Source organism: Entelurus aequoreus, linkage group LG11 (genome assembly GCF_033978785.1).
Source record: "Entelurus aequoreus isolate RoL-2023_Sb linkage group LG11, RoL_Eaeq_v1.1, whole genome shotgun sequence".
In the NCBI taxonomy this organism is placed as follows: Eukaryota; Metazoa; Chordata; class Actinopteri; order Syngnathiformes; family Syngnathidae; genus Entelurus; species Entelurus aequoreus.
Window position 1 is genome coordinate 16038929 of NC_084741.1, and position 22241 is coordinate 16061169.

Genomic DNA, 22241 nt, shown 5'->3' on the forward strand with positions numbered 1-22241 from the left:
AGGTTCCATGGTGTAATGGTTAGCACTCTGGACTCTGAATCCAGTGATCCAAGTTCAAGTCTTGGTGGAACCTACTTGTAACATTAGCATAGTTAATGTTCAGTCCAACCTCCATTTGTCTAGTCTATGCATGACAAATGCAAAGAACCTGTGTAAAAAAGTACTCTCTTGTGCCCCCTATATGTTTTTAGTCGTAACTTGTTACCTCATACTCACAGTTGTCTTTACATTTGTGACTTTAAACATTATTTTAAACTTTTACCTCAATTTTCCATACAGCACACACTCAGAAATCAATAAAAAACCTCTGAAATAAATACAGTTGTGTCTCAACTTACGAGCTCTATTTGTTCTAGGACTGAGGTCGTAAACCCTCAGTTTATTTATGCATGAAAATGGTAGTCAATCAAATATGTGTTAAAAGCACAATTTCAGATTGTGGCCCCTATTGAAGGATTAAAACATTTTTAAAAAGATGTTTACCATAAACTCTTTAAGGCTTGTTGGTCTAGTCGTATGATTCTCGCTTAGGGTGCGAGAGGTCCCGGGTTCAATTCGCGGACAAGCCCTTGTGTTTATAAGTCCTATTTTTAATCACACCTTGTCTTTCTTGTACACACAATTTTTGTTACATTCGTGACTTATCAAATACAGTGTTACCTAAATGTATGACCACAGTTTGTTCTAGGACTGAGCTGGTAACCCTTAGTTCATCTATGTATGAAAATGTCAGTGAATCTAAATAAGTTTAAAAGTGCAATAAGGTAATCAAGTTTCAGATTGTGTCCCCTATTAAAATCTCACATTTCATACGATTTGTTGGTAAATCTTGTTTCATGACTTCTTAGTCTGGTCGTTTCCTTCTTGCTCAGGGTGTTAGAGATGGTCTGGGTTCAAATCCTGGACAAGCTTTTATGTCTTTGAATCCTGTTTTCAGTCATTACTTATTACCTCGTACACACATACCGGTAATCATATTTCTTTCTACTTTTGACTGTAAACTTTATGATCCTTTTTTGTGAAGGTATACACTAAAGGGATCAATACAAATCTTTAAACATTTTTGCTGCAAGCTGGTTCCACCAAGACTTGAACTTGGATCACTGGATTCAAAGTCCAGAGTGCTAACCATTACACCATGGAACCTGTACTTCCACAGGTAAAAGTGGTCCAACAGTAAATTTTCATTGACACCTTGAGTGTAAGTTGTCAGGAAAATGGAGGGAAACGTTTAAATCAAGTCTAAAGTAAAAAAAGACAAGACTTGTGACTGTGTGTACGAGGGGAAAAGTCATGACTGAAAACAGGATTTATCATTTTAACACAAGGACTTGTCCAAGACCAACAAACCCTGCAACATGATTACTCAACAAATATCATAATATGTGAGATGTTAATAGATTTGAAATTGTGTTAGACTTTAAACCAACAATTTAATTCAGTACTATTTTCATGAACAAATGAAATAAGGGTTTACAAGATCAGTCCTAGAACAAATAGAGCTCGTAAATTAAGAAACAACTGTATTTGATTTTGTAGATTTTCATTGATGCCTTTGTTTTGTGCCCTCTGGAAAAGTGAAATAAAAGTTAAAAACCAAGTCTAAAGTCACAAATGTAACAACAAGTGTGTGTACGAGGGACAGATCCATGATTGAAAACAGGACTTATGAACATATAGGGGACACAATCTGAAACTGGGCTAAAATTATGCACTTTTAACCCAAATTTAGATACACTGCCTTTTTCATGCATGAATTAATCAAAAGGAGTTTTTAAAAAATGTTGGTTAAAATTAGTACAACATTTCAGATCGTGTCCTTTTTTAAAGTCTCACATTTCATGAGATTTGTTGAACTTGGACGAGCACTTGTGTTTATAATTCCTGTTTTCAGTCATGACTTTTCCCCTCGTACACACAGTCACAAGTCTTGTCTTTTTTTACTTTAGACTTGATTTAAACGTTTCCCTCCATTTTCCTGACAACTTACACTCAAGGGATCAATGACAATCTATCAAATCCAATCAAGTACTGTGTACTGCAGGATCACATTGTTTTACATGTACATTTACAGGTTCCATGGTGTAATGGTTAGCACTCTGGACTCTGAATCCAGTGATCCAAGTTCAAGTCTTGGTGGAACCTTCTTGTAACATTAGAGTGTTCTTGTTCAGTAGGACCTCCATTTAATCTCTTTTGCATGAAAAAGTGAGCGAATTAAATTGGATATGTGTTAAAAGTGCATTTTCTGATTGTGTGTTATTAAAAAAAAAAAAGTTTTTGTTTTGGTTCTTTCAAAAATGTTTGGCATTTTGTTTTTCAGGGCTTTTTGGTTTAATAGTGTGATTTTCACTTTGTGTGTGAGGGACCCTGGATTCAATTCTCGGACAAGCTCTTATGTTTATAAGTCCTATTTTTCAATAATAACTTTTTTCCTGGTACACACAGTTGTTGTTACATTTGTGACTTTTGACTTGATTTTGATCATTGATGGAGATATCACATACTAAAGGGATCAATACAAATCTATCAAGTCAAATGCCTATACCTAAATGTATGACCACAGTTTGTTCTAGGACTGAGCTGGTAAACGTTAGTTCATCTATGTATAAACATGTCAGTGAATCTAAATATGTGTTAAAAGTGCAATAAAGTAACCAAGTTTCAGATATTAAAATCTCAAATTTCATAAGCTCTGTTGGAAAGTCTTATTCCAAAGCTTGTTGATCTATCTTGTTGTAATTCTCATTTAGGTTGTGGGAGACCCTGGGTTCAATCCTAGACAAGCTCTTATGTCTTTAAGACATAAGAGCTTGTCTTAAAGATTGTGTACCCTATTAAATGTGTTGTTTTTTTTTAGATCATTGCTGCTTAAACTTTCAGGGGTTGTTGGTCTAGTCCCGGGTCGGCAACCTTTACCACTCAAAGAGCCATTTTGGCAAGTTTCACAAATTAAAGAAAGTAATGGGAGCCACAAAAAAAATGTAAAATGAAAAACACCGCATACAAAGCTTAAATGCTTTGTGCTATGTTAACTAGGGGTCTCCGACATACGCACCGGCACGCACTTTAAAGTGGAAATTTGATGTTAGTTCAGCCCGCGAGTTTTGAATGAATGGCGCTTGATAGCATCATACTTGCCAACCCTCTGATTTTTCCCGGGAGACTCCCGAATATCAGAGCGTGATGACACTTCATTCGGCGCCCTCTACAGTCTGTCCTAACAGTGTACTTGCCCGACCACACGTAGAATGCAATTTCAGCTTGCTCACGTAAGTAACAGCAAGGCGTACTACCTCAGCAGCCACACATCTTACACTGACGGTGCCAATACCCAGAATCCCATGCAGCCCTAACTCTTCCGCTCAACCAACGCACGGAGAGGGAGGGGGGGGGGGGTTGATGTGTGGGGGGATTTGGTGGTAGCGGGGGTGTATAATGTAGACCGGAAGAGTTAGGGCTGCATGGGATTCTGGGTAATGGTTGTGTTGTGTTTATGTTGTGTTACGGTGGGATGTTCTCCAGAAATGTGTTTTTCATTCTTTTTGGTGTGGGTTCACAGTGTGGCGCATATTTGTAACGTAACAATGTTAAAGCTGTTTGATACGGCTACCGTCAGTGTAAGCTGTGTGGCTGATGACTAAGTATGCTTTGCTGTCTCCTGTGTATGCAAGTAATAACAATATGCAACATGTGGCTGGACTGGCACGCTGTATGTAAATGTTATAGAGGACAATTACTGCAGTGCTATTAGGGCAAGCCCTTTATTTAGTAATTAGAGTGTAAATAGGATTATTTTTACCCTGGGAGTAATATATGAGAGACACTGAGATCCATAAGTCTCCTGGGAAAATCGGGGGGGTCGGCATGTATGTTGCTGAGCCGCATCAGAGTGGTCAAGGAGCCGCATGCGGCTCCGGAGCCGCGGGTTGCCAACCCCCGGTCTAGTCGTATGGTTCTCGCTTTGGGTGCGAGAGGTCCCGGGTTCAATTCCCGGACAAGCCCTTATGTTTATAAATCCTGTTTTTAATCATAAATTATTTCCTCGTTCACATAGTTCTTGTTACATTTGTGACTTTAGACTTGATTTTCATCATTTTCGCAGACATCACACACTCAAGGGATCAATAAACATCTATCAAATCAAATACAGTGTTACCTAAATGTTAGACCATAGTTTGTTCTAGGACTGAGCTGGTAACCCTTAGTTCATCTATGTATGAAAATGTCAGTGAATCTAAATATGTGTTAAAAGTGTAATAAAGTAACCCAGTTTCAGATTGTGTCCCCTATTAAAATCTCACATTTCATGAGATTTGTTGAAACATTTTTTTGCAGTATTTGTTGGTATGATTGTAAAATTTTTGCTTATGGTGTGAGAGTTTCTTTTTTCAATTCCTAAGCAAACTCTTAAGTCTTTAAGTCTTGTTTTCAGTCATGACTTTTTCCCTCGTACACACATAGTCATATTTGTTTTCTATTTTGGATGGTGAACTTAATTTGGAACTTTTATCTCCTATTTTCTGACATCACACACTCAAGGGATCAATGACAATCTATCAAAGCCAATCAAGTACTGTGTACTGTAGGATCACATTGTTTTACATGTACATTTACAGGTTCCATGGTGTAATGGTTAGCACTCTGGACTCTGAATCCAGTGATCCAAGTTCAAGTCTTGGTGGAACCTTCTTGTCACATTAGCATAGTTAATGTTCAGTCTAACCTCCATTTGTCTAGTCTATGCATGACAAATGCAAAGAACCTGTGTAAAAAAGTACTCTCTTGTGCCCCCTATATGTTTATAGTCATAACTTGTTACCTCATACTCACAGTTGTCTTTACATTTGTGACTTTAAACTTTATTTTAAACTTTTACCTCAATTTTCCATACAGCACACACTCAGAAATCAATAAAAAACCTCTGAAATAAATACAGTTGTGTCTCAACTTACGAGCTCTATTTGTTCTAGGACTGAGGTCGTAAACCCTCAGTTTATTTATGCATGAAAATGGTAGTGAATCAAATATGTGTTAAAAGTGCAGTTTCCAATTGTGTCCCCTATTAAAAGTTTAAAATATTTTTTGAAGACAGTAGAGCTTTAAGGGCTTGTTGGTCTGGTCGTATGGTTCTCACTTTAGGTGCGAGAGGGTTCAATTCCCGTATGGTCACTTATGTTTGTAAGTCCTATTTTTTTATCATAACTTTTCTTCCTTGTACACACAATTTTTTTTACCATTTAGTGGTCAATTGTACGGAATATGTACTTCACTGTGCAATCTACTAATAAAAGTTTCCATCAATCAATCAATTTCCGACTTATCAAATACAGTGTTACCTAAATGTATGACCACAGTTTGTTCTAGGACTGAGCTGGTAACCCTTAGTTCATCTATGTATAAAAAAGTCAGTGAATCTAAATATGTGTTAAAAGTGCAATAAGGTAATCAAGTTTCAGATTGTGTCCCCTATTAAAATCTCACATGTTTTAAGATTTGTTGGTAAGTCTTGTTCCAGGACTTCTTAGCCTGGTCGTATCTTTCTTGCTGAGGGTGTGAGAGATGGTCTGGGTTCAAATCAAAGTTTTCGGTCATTACTTTTTACTCGTACACCCATAGTCATATGTCTTTGTACTTTTGACAGTGAACTTCACTTTAAACTTTATAATCCTTTTTTGTGAAGGCATACACTGAAAGGATAATTTAAAAATCTTTAAAAATGATCTGCTTCAATACTGCAAGTTGGTTCCACCAAGACTTGAACTTGGATCACAGGATTCAAAGTCCAGAGTGCTATCCATTACACCATGGAACCTGTATATCCCCTGATTCAACAGTAAACAGTATTGATGAAATATGATAGATTTTCATTGACACCTTGAGTGTAAGTTGTCAGTCCTATTTTTTGTCACAACTTGACTTTCTTGTACACACAATTGTTGTTACATTCGTGACTTATCAAACACAGTGTTACCTAAATGTATGACCACAGTTTGTTCTGGGACTGAGCTGGTAACCCTTAGTTCATCTATGTATGAAAATGTCAGTGAATCTAAATAAGTTTAAAAGTGCAATAAGGTAATCAAGTTTCAGATTGTGTCACCTATTAAAATCTCACATTTCATAAGATTTGTTGGTAAGTCTTGTTTCAGGACTTCTTAGTATCGTCGTATCCTTCTTGCTGAGGGTGTGAGAGATGGACTGGGTTCAAATCCTAGACAAGCTTTTTTGTCTTTAAGTCCTGTTTTCAGTCAGTACTTTTTACACACATAGTAATATTTATTTCTACTTTTGACTGTGAACTTCATTATCGTTTTTTGTGAAGGTATACACTAAAGGGATCAATACAAATCTTTAAAAATGTCCACTTCAATACAGCAAGTTGGTTCCACCAAGACTTGAACTTGGCTCACTGGATTCAAAGTCCAGAGTGCTAACCATTACACCATGGAACCTGCATATCCCCAAGTAAAAAAAGTGACCAAACAATAAACAGTATTGATGACATTTGATAGATTTTCCTTGACACCTTGAGTGTAAGTTGTCAGGAAAATGGAGGGAAACTTTTGAATCAAGTCTAAAGTAAAAAAAGACAAGACTTGTGAGTGTGTGTATGAGGGACAGATCCATGATTGAAAACAGGACTTATGAACATATAGGGGACACAATCTGAAACTGGGTTAAAACTTTGCACTTTTAATCCAAATTTAGATTCACTGCCTTTTTCATGCATGGATTAATCAAAAGTACTTCAAAAACGTTGGTTAAAAGTGTGACAACATTTCAGATCTTTTCCCTTATTAAAGTCTCACATTTCATGAGATTTGTTGAACTTGGACGAGCACTTGTGTTTATAATTCCTGTTTTCAGTCAAACGTTTTCCCTCGTACACAATGTTGTCTTTATAGTTGTGACTTTAAACTTTTTCATCAATTTTTTATACAGCACACTCTTTTAAGAGATCAATAAAAACCTCTGAAATAAATACAGTTGTGTCTCAACTTACGAGCTCTATTTGTTCTAGGACTGAGGTCGTAAACCCTCAGTTTATTTATGCATGAAAATGGTAGTCAATCAAAATATGTGTTAAAAGTGCAGTTTCAGACTGTCCCCTATTAAAACATTAAAACATTTTAAAAATATGTTTGCTATAAACTCTTTAAGGCTTGTTGGTCTAGTCGTATGATTCTCGCTTAGGGTGCGAGAGGTCCCGGGTTCAATTCCCGGACGAGCTCTTATGTTTGTAAGTCCTATTTTTAATCACAACTTGTCTTTCTTGTACACACAATTGTTGTTACATTCATGACTTATCAAACACAGTGTTACCTAAATGTATGACCACAGTTTGTTCTAGGACTGAGCTGGGAACCCTTAGTTCATCTATGTATGAAGATGTCAGTGAATCTAAATAAGTTTAAAAGTGCAATATGGTAATCAAGTTTCAGATTGTGTCCCCTATTAAAATCTCAAATTTCATGAGCTCTGTTGGAAAGTCTTATTCCAAAGCTTGTTGATCTATCTTGTTGTAATTCTCATTTAGGTTGTGGGAGACCCTGGGTTCAATCCTAGACAAGCTCTTATGTCTTTAAGACATAACAGCTTGTCTTAAAGATTGTGTACCCTATTAAATGTGTTGTTGTTTTTTAGATCATTGCTGCTTAAACTCTCATGGCTTGTTGGTCTAGTCGTATGATTCTCACTTTGGGTGCGAGAGGTCCCGGGTTCAATTCCCGGACAAGCCCTGATGTTTATAAGTCATATTTTTAATCATAAATAATTTCCTCGTTCACATGGTTCTTGTTATATTTGTGACTTTAGACTTGATTTTCATCATTTTTGCAGACATCACACACTCAAGGGATACATAACAGTGGTACCTAAATGTATGACCACAGTTTGTTCTAGGACTGAGCTGGTAACCCTTAGTTCATCTATGTATGAAAATGTCAGTGAATCTAAATATGTGTTAAAAGTGCAATAAAGTAACCCAGTTTCAGATTGTGTCCCCTATTAAAATCTCACATTTCATGAGATTTGTTGAAACATTTTTTTGCAGTATTTGTTGGTATGATTGTACAATTTTTGCTTATGGTGTGAGAGTTTCTTTCTTCAATTCCTAAGCAAACTCTTAAGTCTTTAAGTCTTGTCATGACTTTTTCCCTCGTACACACATAGTCATATTTGTTTTCTATTTTGGATGGTGAACTTAATTTGGAACTTTTATCTCCTATTTTCAGACATCACACACTCAAGGGATCAATGACAATCTATCAAAGCCAATCAAGTACTGTGTATTGTAGGATCACATTGTTTTACATGTACATTTACAGGTTCCATGGTGTAATGGTTAGCACTCTGGACTCTGAATCCAGTGATCCAAGTTCAAGTCTTGGTGGAACCTACTTGTAACATTACCATAGTTAATGTTCAGTCTAACCTCCATTTGTCTAGTCTATGCATGACAAATGCAAAGAACCTGTGTAAAAAAGTATTCTCTTGTGCCCCCTATATGTTTATAGTCATAACTTGTTACCTCATACTCACAGTTGTCTTTACATTTGTGACTTTAAACTTTATTTTAAACTTTTACCTCAATTTTCCATACAGCACAAACTCAAAAAATCAATAAAAAACCTCTGAAATAAATACAGTTGTGTCTCAACTTACGAGCTCTATTTGTTCTAGGACTGAGGTCGTAAACCCTCAGTTTATTTATGCATGAAAATGGTAGTCAATCAAATATGTGTTAAAAGCACAATTTCAGATTGTGGCCCCTATTGAAGGATTAAAACATTTTTAAAAAGATGTTTACCATAAACTCTTTAAGGCTTGTTGGTCTAGTCGTATGATTCTCGCTTAGGGTGCGAGAGGTCCCGGGTTCAATTCCCGGACAAGCCCTTATGCTTGTAAGTCTTATTTTTAATCACAAATTGTCTTTCTTGTACACACAATTGTTGTTACATTCGTGACTTATCAAATAAAGTGTTACCTAAATGTATGACCACAGTTTGTTCTAGGACTGAGCTGGTAACCCTTAGTTCATCTATGTATGAAAATGTCAGTGAATCTAAATAAGTTTAAAAGTGCAATAAGGTAATCAAGTTTCAGATTGTGTCCCCTATTAAAATCTCACATTTCATAGGATATGTTGGTAAGTCTTGTTCCAGGACTTCTTAGTATCGTTGTATCCTTCTTGCTGAGGGTGTGAGAGATGGTCTGGGTTCAAATCCTAGACAAGCTTTTTTGTCTTTAAGTCCTGTTTTCAGTCATTACTTTTTACACACATAGTAATATTTATTTCTACTTTCGACTGTGAACTTCATTATCGTTTTTTGTGAAGGTATACACTAAAGGGATCAATACAAATCTTTAAAAATGTCCACTTCAATACAGCAAGTTGGTTCCACCAAGACTTGAACTTGGATCACTGGATTCAAAGTCCAGAGTGCTAACCATTACACCATGGAACCTGTATATCCCCTGATCAAACAGTAAACAGTATTGATGAAATTTGATAGATTTTCATTGACACCTTGAGTGTAAGTTGTCAGGAAAATGGAGGGAAACGTTTAAATCAAGTCTAAAGTTAAAAAAAGACAAGACTTGTGACTGTGTGTACGAGGGGAAAAGTCATGACTGAAAACAGGAATTATAATTTTAAGACAAGGACTTGTCCAAGACCAACAAACCCTGCAACAGGATCGCCGAACAAATCTTACAAAATGTGAGATTTTAATAGGGGACACAATCTTTAAACCAAAATTTAAATTCACTACCATCTTCATGCACAAATGAAATAAGGGTTTACAAGATCAGTCCTAGAACAAATAGAGCTTGTAAATTAAGAAACAACTGTATTTGATTTTGTAGATTTTCATTGATCCCTTGATTATGTGCCCTCTGGAAAAGTGAGAGGAAAGTTTAAAACCAAGTGTAAAGTCACAAATGTAACAACAAGTGTGTGTACGAGGGACAGATTCATGATTGAAAACAGGACTTATGAACATATAGGGGACACAATCTGCTCAATCAACTCTGCACTTTTAACCGAAATTTAGATTCACTGCCTTTTTCATGCATGAATTAATCAAAAGGAATTTTAAAAAATGTTGGTTAAAATTAGTACAACATTTCAGATCGTGTCCTTTTTTAAAGTCTCACATTTCATGAGATTTGTTGAACTTGGACGAGCACTTGTGTTTATAATTCCTGTTTTCAGTCATGACTTTTCCCCTCGTACACACAGTCACAAGTCTTGTCTTTTTTTACTTTAGACTTTATTTAAACGTGTCTCTCCATTTTCCTGACAACTTACACTCAAGGGATCAATGACAATCTATCAAATCCAATCAAGTACTGTGTACTGTAGGATCACATTGTTTTACATGTACATTTACAGGTTCCATGGTGTAATGGTTAGCACTCTGGACTCTGAATCCAGTGATCCAAGTTCAAGTCTTGGTGGAACCTTCTTGTAACTTTAGAGTGTTCAGCATGACCTCCATTTAATCTCTTTTGCATGAAAAAGTGAGCGAATTAAATTGGATATGTGTTAAAAGTGCATTTTCAGATTGTGTGTTATTAAAAAAATGTTTGTTTTTGTTTTGGTTCTTTCAAAAATGTTTGGCACTTTGTTTTTCAGGGCTTTTTGGTTTAATAGTGTGATTTTCACTTTGTGTGTGAGGGACCCTGGATTCAATTCTCGGACAAGCTCTTATGTTTATAAGTCCTATTTTTCAATAATAACTTTTTTCCTGGTACACACAGTTGTTGTTACATTTGTGACTTTTGACTTGATTTTGATCATTGATGGAGATATCACATACTAAAGGGATCAATACAAATCTATCAAGTCAAATGCCTATACCTAAATGTATGACCACAGTTTGTTCTAGGACTGAGCTGGTAACTCTTAGTTCATCTATGTATGAAAATGTCAGTAAATCTAAATATGTGTTAAAAGTGCAATAAGGTGACCAAGTTTCAGATTGTGTCCCCTATTAAAATCACACACTTCATGAGCTCTGTTGGAAAGTCCTATTCCAAAGCTTGTTGATCTATCTTGTTGTAATTCTCACTTAGGGTGTGGGAGACCCTGGGTTCAATCCTAGACAAGCTCTTATGTCTTTAAGACATAAGAGCTTGTCTTAAAGATTGTGTCCCCTACTAAATGTGTTGTTGTTTTTTAGATGATTGCTGCTTTAACTCTCATGGCTTGTTGGTCTAGTCGTATGATTCTCGCTTTGGGTGCAAGAGGTCCCGGGTTCAATTCCCGGACAGGCCCTGCTGTTTATAAGTCCTATTTTTATTCATAAATTATTTCCTCGTTCACATAGTTCTTGTTACATTTGTGACTTTAGACTTTATTTTGATCATTTTTGCAGACATCACACACTCAAGGGATAAATAACAGTGGTACCTAAATGTATGACCAGTTTGTCCTAGGACTGAGCTGGTAACCCTTAGTTCATCTATGTATGAAAATGTCAGTGAATCTAAATATGTGTTAAAAGTGCAATAATGTAACCCGGTTTCAGATTGTGTCCCCTATTAAAATCTCACATTTCATGACATTTGTTGAAACATGTTTTTGCAGTATTTGTTGGTATGATTGTACAATTTTTGCTTATGGTGAGAGAGTTTCTTGCTTCAATTCCAAAGCAAACTTTTAAGTCTTGAAGTCATGTTTTCAGTCATGACTTTTCCCCTCGTACACACATAGGTGGATTAATGACCGGGCCTACCGGGCCCAGGCCCAGGGGGCCAGAGGCCCCAAGGGGCCAGGCCAACTTGGCCCCGCGGCCGCGACCCAAGCAAAACTACTTTTGCAAAAATAATAATCTTAAGCCCCAAGGGGCCAGGCCAACTTGGCCCCGCGGCCATGATCCATAGAGGGTAAGAGGCCCCAAGGGGCCAGGTCAACTTGGCCCCGCGGCCGCGACCCACAGAGGGCCAGAGGCCCCAAGGGGCCAGGCCAACATGGCCCCGCGGCCATGATCCATAGACGGTCAGAGGCCCCAAGGGGCCAGGCCAACTTGGCCCCGCGGCCACGATCCATAGAGGGTCAGAGGCCCCAGGGGGCCAGGTCAACTTGGCCCCGCGGCCACGATCCATAGACGGTCAGAGGCCCCAAGGGGCCAGGCCACCTTGGCCCCGCGGCCACGACCCACAGAAGGCCAGAGGCCCCAAAGGGCCAGGCCAACTTGGCCCCGCGGCCGCGAGCCACAGAAGGCCAGAGGCCCCAAGGGGCCAGGTCAACTTGGCCCCGCGGCCACGATCCATAGAGGGTAAGAGGCCCCAAGGGGCCAGGTCAACTTGGCCCCGCGGCCGCGACCCACAGAGGGCCTGAGGTCCTAAGGGGTCAGGCCAACTTGGCCCCGCGGCCATGATCCATAGAGGGCCAGAGGCCCCGAGGGGTCAGGCCAACTTGGCCCCGATCCATAGAGGGTCAGAGGCCCCAAGGGGCCAGGCCAACTTGGCCCCGCGGCCACGACCCACAGAGGCCCCAAGGGGCCAGGCAAAATTGGCCCCGCGGCCATGATCCACAGAGGGCCAGAGGCTCTCAATCATTATTATCAAAGCTAATTCTCAAATTGGATGGATCACACAACCTCACTCACATATTCTTTATCAATTATTAAAGGTTGTTTCTGAATTTTGATCACAGAACTTAATGCAAATATTCTTGATTGATTGACAAAGCTCATTCTCAAATTTTGATTACACAACCTTACTCTGACAAATTATCATTATCAAAAAGCTCTATCTCGAATTTGGATCACAGAATCTCACTCAAGTATTCTTAGCTGTGCCCCTCCCCCATCAAGTCTTTCATAAACCGGTCTGTTCTTTTAGAATCTCCTCATTTGGTATTTTGAACTCGTGAGAGACTGCTCAAAATTTGGTTTCCTTTCCCTCAGTTCAGACTCAGAGATAATTTGAAATCATTCAACAAGAAGTTTAACGCGCGCACACACACACACACACACACACTTGAGTTGAGCATTACTTGGAAATTCTTATATTTTCCATTTTGCTGTTATTATCAGCATCTTCCCATTTTGTCCTTTTCTTTCGAGAAAGTTTACAGTCTGACATTTGTCACTGCTGTCAGTTAATAACTTTTTGGTCTTTGACCCATTTTGTCATTTTCTCGATTCGATCGTCACTGACCACTCTCTCCTGTCTGGCAGACATCGTTGCTGCCATCATAGCTAGCAAGCTGCCTGCAGCGGGTCATCCCTATGTTCCCCGTCCCTATGTTACCCGGGTCCTATGTTCCCCTCTACCGGGGAACTAAGGACCCTTTTTAAAAAAAAGGGTTCTATGTTCCCCGCTGCGGGGAACGTACAACACTTTTTCCAGAAAAGGGTTCTATGTTCCCCGCTGCTTCCAATGCGCGACTAAGTAAGACGCACGCAGACACGCATGACAGAGACGCGTTTAAGTTGTCGAAGGAAGGAAGTTCGCGTTTGAGTTGCTCTATCTGCTGCCGCACGCCCTGTGACAGGTTAGGTTTAGGGATGGTTTTGGTCAGGGCACAATTTCGCCAAAAAAGTGCTCCACAACGCCCTGTGACAGGTTAGGTTTAGGGATAGTTTTGGTCAGGGCACAATTTCGCCAAAAAAAAGTGCTCCACAACGCCCTGTGACAGGTTAGGTTTAGGGATGGTTTTGGTCAGGGCACAATTTCGCAATTTCGCCAGATACAATGCAGGGAACATAGGACCCTTTTTTAGAAAAAGGGTCCTAAGTTCCCCGGTCGCATACAAAGACCCAGGAACAACCGGGGAACATAGGACCCGGGGAACATAGGACCCGGGGAACATAGGCACGCTCCCGCCTGCAGATAGCAACATTTTGGTGTCCTTTGGGAAAATATTTAGAAAGAAGACAAAAGTACACACAGTTGTACAACTATTATCTTTATGATCTTTTTTTTGTTAGTTTCTCTGTTACTGTGTGTGGCCAATTAAGCGACTTTTGGCCATACCTGGCTGGTGACATTTAGCGACTTTCTGGTTGATGTTAAGATTAATAATAGCAACAGTTCTCTTCATCTTAATGCAATTTATTGTGTCTGTCTCTCCACATTTTGCCATTAGGTACTTTGAGCTCTTGTTGGTCAGTCACTCTAAGGTACATTGTTGCTGCCATCATAGCTAGCAAGCTGCCTGCAGATAGCGACATTTTGGTGTCCTTTGAGAAATATTAAGAAAGAAGACAAAAGTACAAGACATTGTACGATTACTATCTTTTTAAAATTATTTGTTTCACTGTGTGATTGACCGACTTTGCCGCTAGATTTCGCGTCTTTTGGCCATACCTGGCTAGCGACTAAAAACATCATTTAGCGACTTTTTGGTTGTGAAGATAAGTGGTAAAAGCAGATCTTCCTGTTGGTCTTCCCACATTTTGCCATTTGGTACTTTGCACTCTTCTTGGTCACTCCAAGGCATTTGTCCCTGCCTTCAGCTAGTCACTTGGCTCTTTTGGAATATATTTCACTGTAATTGGCTCTCTCTCTCTCTTTCTCCTCAGTACAAATCAGCCTGTTCCCTTGCCATTCATCACTGACCACTCTGCTCTCCTGTCTGTCAGACATTATTGCTGCTTGCAGATAGCTTGGGGTCCTTAGAGAAAATATCAGAAGAGAAAAGTACACAATTATCTTAATTATCTTTTTTATTCAGTCAGTCCTTCAGTGAGTCCCAGTGTGTTGGCGATTAAGCAACGTTGGCATTCAATTAGCGACTTTTGGCCATACATGGCTGGCGACTCAAAAAACTAGAAAAAAAGTACAAAAAGTTGTACAATTAATATCTTTATTATCCTTAATTCCCCTGAATCCTAGAGTGTGTTGCAATTAAGCAACTTTGCTGCTAGGTTTAGCGACTCTTGTTTTGGGCATACCTGGCTAGCGACTACAAACATTATTCAGCAACTTTTTGGCTGTTAAGATTAACGTTAATAAATTAAATCCTAATACAATTTATTGTGTTGGTCTCGCCATCTTGCTATTAGGTACTTTGAATTCTTGTTGGTCTCTGCTAAGGTATCTGGCTGTTGTCTTTGCCTTCAGTTAGTCACTTGGCTCTGGAATATATTTAACTGTACTTGGCTCTCTCTTTCTCCTCAGTACAAATCAGTCTGTTCCCTTGCCATTTAGACATTTTCTTGATTGGATCATCACTGACCACTCTGCTCTCCTGCTGTCTATCAGACATTGTTGCTCCCATCATAGCTAGCAAGCTGCCTTGGTGTCCTTTGTGAAAATATTTAGATAGAAGACTAAAGTGCACAAAGGTGTACAATTATTATCTTTTCAAAATATTTGTTTCACTGTCAGTGTGATTGACCGACTTTGCCGCTAGATTTCGCGTCTTTTGGCCATACCTGGCTAGCGACTGAAAACATCATTTAGCAACTTTTTGGTTGTGAAGATAAGAGGTAAAAGCAGATCTGCCTGTTGGTCTTTCCACATTTTGCCATTTGGTACTTTGCACTCTTGTTGGTCACTCCAAGGCATTTGTCCCTGCCTTCAGCTAGTCACTTGGCTCTTTTGGAATATATTTCACTGTAATTGGCTCTCTCTCTCTTTCTCCTCAGTACAAATCAGTCTGTTCCCTTGCCATTTAGACATTTTCTTGATTGGATCATCACTGACCACTCTGCTCTCCTGCTGTCTATCAGACGAATCAGTTGATTCTCTGCTCTCAATTGTCTATGCTAGTAAGCTGTTATTCTCTGCTTTGGAGTGTTGATGCTGGGTTGCTAGTTTTCTAAATCACCTCACACACTTGAAGGAAGCAGCACCGATCATAAACACACAAACAAACTCACACACACACACACACACACACACACACACACACATAGTTGGTTTATCTGTTGTGATAGGCAAAGAGCCAATGTGCAAAGAAAGAAGGGAAATATGGATCATAAACGTTTAAGTGGAGGAGCTAGAAAAAAAATTCAGCAAGAAAAGAAAAAAAAGGAATCAGTTTTACTTGAGAGTGTTCCAAATATCTCCAGCTTCTTCAGTACAAAGACATCTGCTGAAAGCAATTCTATAAATGCTACTGCAAATTCAGCTAAGGTTAGCAATGCACCTGAGCTAGCATGTAGCTCCCAAGATCCTGAGACCACTACAAGTGTAGACACTGAACCAAATGCTTCTGATGCTTATGATTCAACCAATTCAGCAGTAGCCAGTTGCTCGGATGAATGTGAGGTCACTGCACCTCTGGACAGCATAGAAAATGAGCTGAATCTTTCTTCAACACCATCTACAGTGACAACTCTACCTAGTGATCCCGCTAAATGGGCTGAGACCCTCACTGAGTCAATGAAGGAAGTTCTTATTCAAAGAGGTGCAAAATCATTTCACAACCGTCACAGCCATTATCCAGCTTCTGTGAGGAACAGTGGGCTAGGAGGCAAAACCCGATGCCTAAACAATGAACATTTTACTTCACACTTGCCCAATGGACAACGAGTACAAAGAGAGTGGCTGATGTACTCTCCCTCTACTGGTAATGTTTACTGCTTTGCATGCAAACTGTTTTCCCCAAAAACGCATTCTTTTGTGACAGGCTATTGTGATTGGAAACACTCAGAAAGATTTGGTGAACATGAGTGAAGTGCTGAGCACATAACCTGCATGCAAGCAGTCTTGAACCGCGCCAAAGGTGCCACAGTTGATGCAGACCTGTTCAAACAGTTTCAGGCAGAGAGCAGCTATTGGAGGCAGGTGTTACAAAGAGTTGTTGCAGTCATTAAATTCCTTGCAGAAAGGGGCCTTGCATTTAGGGGTAAAAATGAATCGTTAGGGTCTCCTCTCAATGGGAACTACCTTGGTATTCTGGAGGTCCTGGCTGAATTTGATCCCTTTCTAAAGGATCACATCAGAAAGTTTGGGCAGATGGGTCGAGGTAATACCTCATATCTGTCCTCCACCATTTGTGAGGAATTCATTGAATTGATGGGTGCAAAAACCAAACAGGCTATAGCAGATGAACTGCAAGCAAGCAAATACTACTCTATCATTGTGGATTCAACCCCAGATTTATCTCATGTGGACCAATTGACATTCATATTCCGTTTTGTTAGCAAAGAGGGCAGTGTTGTTGAACGCTTTGTGGGTTTTGAGCCCATTACTAGCCATACAAGTGAAAGTTTGGCTAACTGTGTCATGTCTGTGTTGGAAAATCTAGGGTTAGAGCTGTCAAATTGCAGGGGGCAGGCTTATGATAATGCCAGCAACATGTCAGGGAGGTATAATGGGTTGCAGGCTCACTTAAAGAAAAGCAACCCATTAATACACTATATTCCATGTGCAGCTCACTCTTTGAATTTGGTGGGAGTCAACAGCATTGACAGATGTGGAAATGAAGTCTCTAAGTATTTTGACTTGATTCAGTCTATTTACAACTTCACAACTGCATCCACACACCGATGGGACAGGGTATTTGGCAATTCCAACATAGATCTCACACTTAAAGCTTTATCCAACACGCGTTGGAGTTGCCGTGCAGAATCTACCAAAGCACTGTGGCAGAACTACAGTAAAATAAAAGCAGCACTACAGGTTATTTCCACTGATGACACAGAGAAACGAGACACACGAACTGAAGCTGACAGTCTAGTGCGGAAGCTGGATTCACTTGAGATGGCCTTCATGGCAGGCTTTTGGGACACTGTTCTGTCCAGATTTCAGGCCACAAGTCTGCAACTTCAAAAAGCAGACATGGACCTTGGTACAGCAGTTAGATTGCTGGAATCTCTGCGCACCTTTGTTCTCTCCCAAAGAGATCTATTTGATCATTTTGAGCAGAAAGCCTTAAACATGTTGGGTGGCACCCCATCTTACAGGGCTGAACGGACGAGGAAACGTAAAAAGTTTGCTGATGAATCAGCATCCCCAGATGTTGTGCTTGAGGGAAGGCAACTGTTTCAAATAGAGACATTTATTGCCTCTATTGATCAACTGAGTTCAAGCCTTGATCACCGTCTGGAGGCCTACAAACATCTGAACAATTTGTTCAGTGTCCTTTTCTCTTTGGATACAGAGTCCAATGCTTCAGTCCTTCACAAGGCCAAGATTCTCACTGAATCATACCCATCTGACCTCAATGAAAGTCTTGGACAGGAGCTTATACAGTTCAAATCTTTTATACAGCTCAACAACACTGATGAGGAGAGGACCCCTTCAGGACTGCTCAAAACAATAATACATTTTGGACTACAGCCTACGTTTCCTAATACATACATTGCGCTACAGATTTTTCTCACTCTACCGGTCAGTAACTGTGAGGGAGAACGCTCATTCTCTCTTTTGTCAAGAGTAAAAAATGAGCTGCGCACAAGAATGACTCAGAAAAGATTAAATGCGTTATCTCTAATGGCAATTGAGAGTGAGCTGACAAGAGAGTTGGACTTCAATGATGTGGTGGATGATTTTGCAAAATTGAAAGCACGAAAGAAACCCCTTGCTTAAAGGTGCACTGTGTAAGATTTTTAGGTTATTTCCAGAATTCACCCATTCACTAATGTTAGGCTACCTGTTTTCATGAATACTTACCACCACCATAAAATTCTAAGTATCCATTATGACTTGGAGAATTGCACTTTTGCCATTTCTGGGAAGTGTCACCTGGATTGTGAAGATAGGATTGACTTTAGGCAGAAGCTTGGTGCTTTCTCTGGCAAACTGAACCTCAAGCTTCATTCTCTGCAGCTTTGCATTCTTGTGCAGACTTTCATCCACAAGGAACTTTTCAACTTCCCCACTATCGTGAAGGGGCCATCAAAAGATTTCAGTGTGTCCAGCATGTCTAGTCTCTTACTCTCCTTTCTTTGAGCCATCTCTTGTTTCTCATCTGCCCTACTCTCGAATTTTGCCTTCATGAATTTACTCCAGTTGAGTTCAACCTCCCTTTTTGCTTGTGCTGCTGCCTTGAAACCTCTGAAGCTCCTGGCTCTTCTGTAAAATTATTGACCTATTGACTGCGTTCAGTGTGCCCAACTTCTTCAGTTTGTAGTCCACCTTGCCACATTGTCTCTCCATCCCAATGTTGTGCACAGGGGTGCCATCAATGTTACTAGCCTGTTCACTGACAGGGTCCATTGGGAAGGTCTCCTCATCCATCCTCTGCCTGGCCAGGACAGTCTTCAGATGGGGCAGCATGAGATCTGTCAGCTGCTTCACTTCATCCAAGTATTCGGCAGCCACGTCTGACACTGAGTTCAGGACATGTCCAGTGCCTGTCCAGCCACTATAGCATTCTTGGAAATGGGCTATCTTGACCTGCATGCAGCCCTTGTACCATGAACTGGCCTACACCTTTCTTTGTGGTGCTCTCCGATGCATGTTATCATTTTACCTTTCTCCTTCTCCTCAAGCTTAACCACAAATAGATACAGACTTTGAGCCTCAATTTGCTGCACAGCTGCCGTTATGCCAATGTGTTTTCCTAAGATATTATTTTATTTTTAATGATAGAAGGGAGGAAAAGGGGGCAAAAATCATGTCCGATTTAGTTTTTTGGGTGGGTTGGGGGGTTTATTTCATGATAGCTACCAACTTCCAATACATAATATCTCTCAAATGACCCAATGCACCATCACTGAAGTGGGCGTAATCATTTTCAAAAATGTTTATTTTTAGGCCATTTATCCCCTCCCCCTGTGTCTGTGTGAAACCTGTGCTTGTCAGTGTCTGTGTGGTATACCTAATAGTGTGTGTGCAGTATGTGCACTCTTCTGTACAGTACAGTGTGCATGTCTGTTCACAGTATACAGTATTTCTTGCATAGTGCGTGCGTGTGTGTGCGCCCACACGCGCGGGGGGTTGAGGGGCCAAGACCATGTCAGGCCCAGGGGGCCAAAATTTCTTAATCCGCCCCTGCGTACACACATAGTCATATTTTTGTTGTTCTATTTTTGATGGTGAACTCAAATTGGAACTTTTATCTCCTTTTTCAGACATCACACACTCAAGGGATCAATGACAATCTATCAAATCAAATCCAATCAAGTACTGTGTACTGTAGGATCACATTGTTTTACATGTACATTTACAGGTTCCATGGTGTAATGGTTAGCACTCTGGACTCTGAATCCAGTGATCCAAGTTCAAGTCTTGGTGGAACCTTCTTGTCACATTAGAGTGTTCAGTAAAACCTCCCTTTAAATATTTTCTCATGAAAAAAGGAGAGAGTCTAAATTTGGCTTAAAAGTACAATGTTGTAGTCCAGTTTCAAATTGCGATCCTTATATGTTCACAAGTCCTGTTTTTAGTCACAACTTTTTCCCTCGTACTCACAGTTGTCTTTACATTTGTGACTTTAAACTTTTACATACATTTTCGATACATCACACACTCAAGAGATCAATAAAAACCTCTGAAATAAATACAGTTGTGTCTCAACTTACAAGCTCTATTTGTTCTAGGACTGAGGTCGTAAACCCTCAGTTTATTTATGCATGAAAATGGTAGTCAATCAAAATATGTGTTAAAAGCGCAGTTTCAGACTGTCCCCTATTAAAAGATTTTTTTTTAAAAATAAAAGATGTTTGCCATTGACTTCTTAAGGCTTGTTGGTCTAGTCGTATGATTCTCGCTTAGGGTGCGAGAGGTCCCGGGTTCAATTCCCGGACAAGCCCTTATGCTTGTAAGTCTTATTTTTAATCACAAATTGTCTTTCTTGTACACACAATTGTTGTTACATTCGTGACTTATCAAATACAGTGTTACCTAAATGTATGACCACAGTTTGTTCTAGGACTGAGCTGGTAACCCTTAGTTCATCTATGTATGAAAATGTCACTGAATCTAAATAAGTTTAAAAGTGCAATAAGGTAATCAAGTTTCAGATTGTGTCCCCTATTAAAATCTCACATTTCATAGGATATGTTGGTAAGTCTTGTTCCAGGACTTCTTAGTATCGTCGTATCCTTCTTGCTGAGGGTGTGAGAGATGGACTGGGTTCAAATCCTAGACAAGCTTTTATGTCTTTAAGTCCTGTTTTCAGTCAGTACTTTTTACACACATAGTAATATGTTTTGTACTTTTGACTGTGAAATTAATTATCGTTTTTTGTGAAGGTATACACTAAAGGGATCAATACAAATCTTTAAAAACGTCCACTTCAATACTGCAAGTTGGTTCCACCAAGACTTGAACTTGGCTCACTGGATTCAAAGTCCAGAGCCCTAACCATTACACCATGGAACCTGTATATCCCCAATTAAAAAAAGTGATCAAACAGTAAACAGTATTGATGAAATTTGATAGATGTTCCTTGACACCTTGAGTGTAAGTTGTCAGGAAAATGGAGGGAAACTTTTGAATCAAGTCTAAAGTAAAAAAAAAAAAAGACAAGACTTGTGAGTGTGTGTACGAGGGACAGATCCATGATTGAAAACAGGACTTATGAACATATAGGGGACACAATCTGAAACTGGGTTAAAACTTTGCACTTTTAATCCAAATTTAGATTCACTGCCTTTTTCATGCATTAATTAATCAAAAGGACTTCAAAAACGTTGGTTAAAAGTGTGACAAAATTTCAGATCGTTTCCCTTATTAAAGTCTCACATTTCATGAGATTTGTTGAACTTGGACGAGCACTTGTGTTTATAATTCCTGTTTTCAGTCAAACTTTTCCCCTCGTACACAATGTTGTCTTTATAGTTGTGACTTTAAACTTTTTCATACATTTTTTATACAGCACACTCTGTTATTCATCCTCTGCTCAAAAGACCTAACCTCGATCCTGACCTCATGGTAAACTACCGACCGGTCTCCCACCTTCCGTTTATTTCCAAAATTCTCGAAAAAACTGTTGCACAGCAGCTAAATGAACACTTAGTGACTAACAATCTCTGTGAACCTTTTCAATCCGGTTTCAGGGCAAATCACTCTACGGAGACAGCCCTCGCAAAAATGACTAATGATCTATTACTAACGATGGATTCTGATGCGTCATCTATGTTGCTGCTTCTTGATCTTAGCGCCGCTTTCGATACCGTCGATCATAATATTTTATTAGAGCGTATCAAAACACGTATTGGTATGTCAGACTTAGCCTTGTCTTGGTTTAACTCTTATCTTACTGACAGGATGCAGTGCGTCTCCCATAACAATGTGACCTCGGACTATGTCAAGGTAACGTGCGGAGTTCCCCAGGGTTCGGTTCTTGGCCCTGCACTCTTTAGTATTTACATGCTGCCGCTAGG

The 22241-nt window shown here is 39.6% G+C and overlaps 14 non-coding genes across 14 annotated transcripts; 10 read left to right on the forward strand and 4 right to left on the reverse strand.

Moving 5' to 3' along the window:
- The first annotated feature begins 1 nt into the window (after nt 1).
- Nucleotides 2-73, forward strand: trnaq-cug (transfer RNA glutamine (anticodon CUG)). Its single transcript has one exon. It is a non-coding gene; the product is annotated as a tRNA-Gln (tRNA).
- Nucleotides 74-1074: 1001 nt separating this feature from the next.
- trnaq-uug (transfer RNA glutamine (anticodon UUG)) lies at nt 1075-1146 on the reverse strand. Its single transcript has one exon. It is a non-coding gene; the product is annotated as a tRNA-Gln (tRNA).
- A 927-nt stretch (nt 1147-2073) lies between these two features.
- Nucleotides 2074-2145, forward strand: trnaq-cug (transfer RNA glutamine (anticodon CUG)). The gene has a single exon. It is a non-coding gene; the product is annotated as a tRNA-Gln (tRNA).
- A 2473-nt stretch (nt 2146-4618) lies between these two features.
- On the forward strand, nt 4619-4690 carry trnaq-cug (transfer RNA glutamine (anticodon CUG)). Its single transcript has one exon. It is a non-coding gene; the product is annotated as a tRNA-Gln (tRNA).
- Nucleotides 4691-5743: 1053 nt separating this feature from the next.
- trnaq-uug (transfer RNA glutamine (anticodon UUG)) lies at nt 5744-5815 on the reverse strand. The gene has a single exon. It is a non-coding gene; the product is annotated as a tRNA-Gln (tRNA).
- Nucleotides 5816-6383: 568 nt separating this feature from the next.
- On the reverse strand, nt 6384-6455 carry trnaq-uug (transfer RNA glutamine (anticodon UUG)). The gene has a single exon. It is a non-coding gene; the product is annotated as a tRNA-Gln (tRNA).
- Nucleotides 6456-7670: 1215 nt separating this feature from the next.
- Nucleotides 7671-7742, forward strand: trnap-ugg (transfer RNA proline (anticodon UGG)). Its single transcript has one exon. It is a non-coding gene; the product is annotated as a tRNA-Pro (tRNA).
- Nucleotides 7743-8329: 587 nt separating this feature from the next.
- trnaq-cug (transfer RNA glutamine (anticodon CUG)) lies at nt 8330-8401 on the forward strand. Its single transcript has one exon. It is a non-coding gene; the product is annotated as a tRNA-Gln (tRNA).
- A 425-nt stretch (nt 8402-8826) lies between these two features.
- Nucleotides 8827-8898, forward strand: trnap-agg (transfer RNA proline (anticodon AGG)). The gene has a single exon. It is a non-coding gene; the product is annotated as a tRNA-Pro (tRNA).
- A 500-nt stretch (nt 8899-9398) lies between these two features.
- Nucleotides 9399-9470, reverse strand: trnaq-uug (transfer RNA glutamine (anticodon UUG)). The gene has a single exon. It is a non-coding gene; the product is annotated as a tRNA-Gln (tRNA).
- Nucleotides 9471-10398: 928 nt separating this feature from the next.
- Nucleotides 10399-10470, forward strand: trnaq-cug (transfer RNA glutamine (anticodon CUG)). The gene has a single exon. It is a non-coding gene; the product is annotated as a tRNA-Gln (tRNA).
- Nucleotides 10471-11212: 742 nt separating this feature from the next.
- trnap-ugg (transfer RNA proline (anticodon UGG)) lies at nt 11213-11284 on the forward strand. Its single transcript has one exon. It is a non-coding gene; the product is annotated as a tRNA-Pro (tRNA).
- Nucleotides 11285-20082: 8798 nt separating this feature from the next.
- Nucleotides 20083-20154, forward strand: trnaq-cug (transfer RNA glutamine (anticodon CUG)). The gene has a single exon. It is a non-coding gene; the product is annotated as a tRNA-Gln (tRNA).
- Nucleotides 20155-20594: 440 nt separating this feature from the next.
- trnap-agg (transfer RNA proline (anticodon AGG)) lies at nt 20595-20666 on the forward strand. The gene has a single exon. It is a non-coding gene; the product is annotated as a tRNA-Pro (tRNA).
- Nucleotides 20667-22241: the final 1575 nt, after the last annotated feature.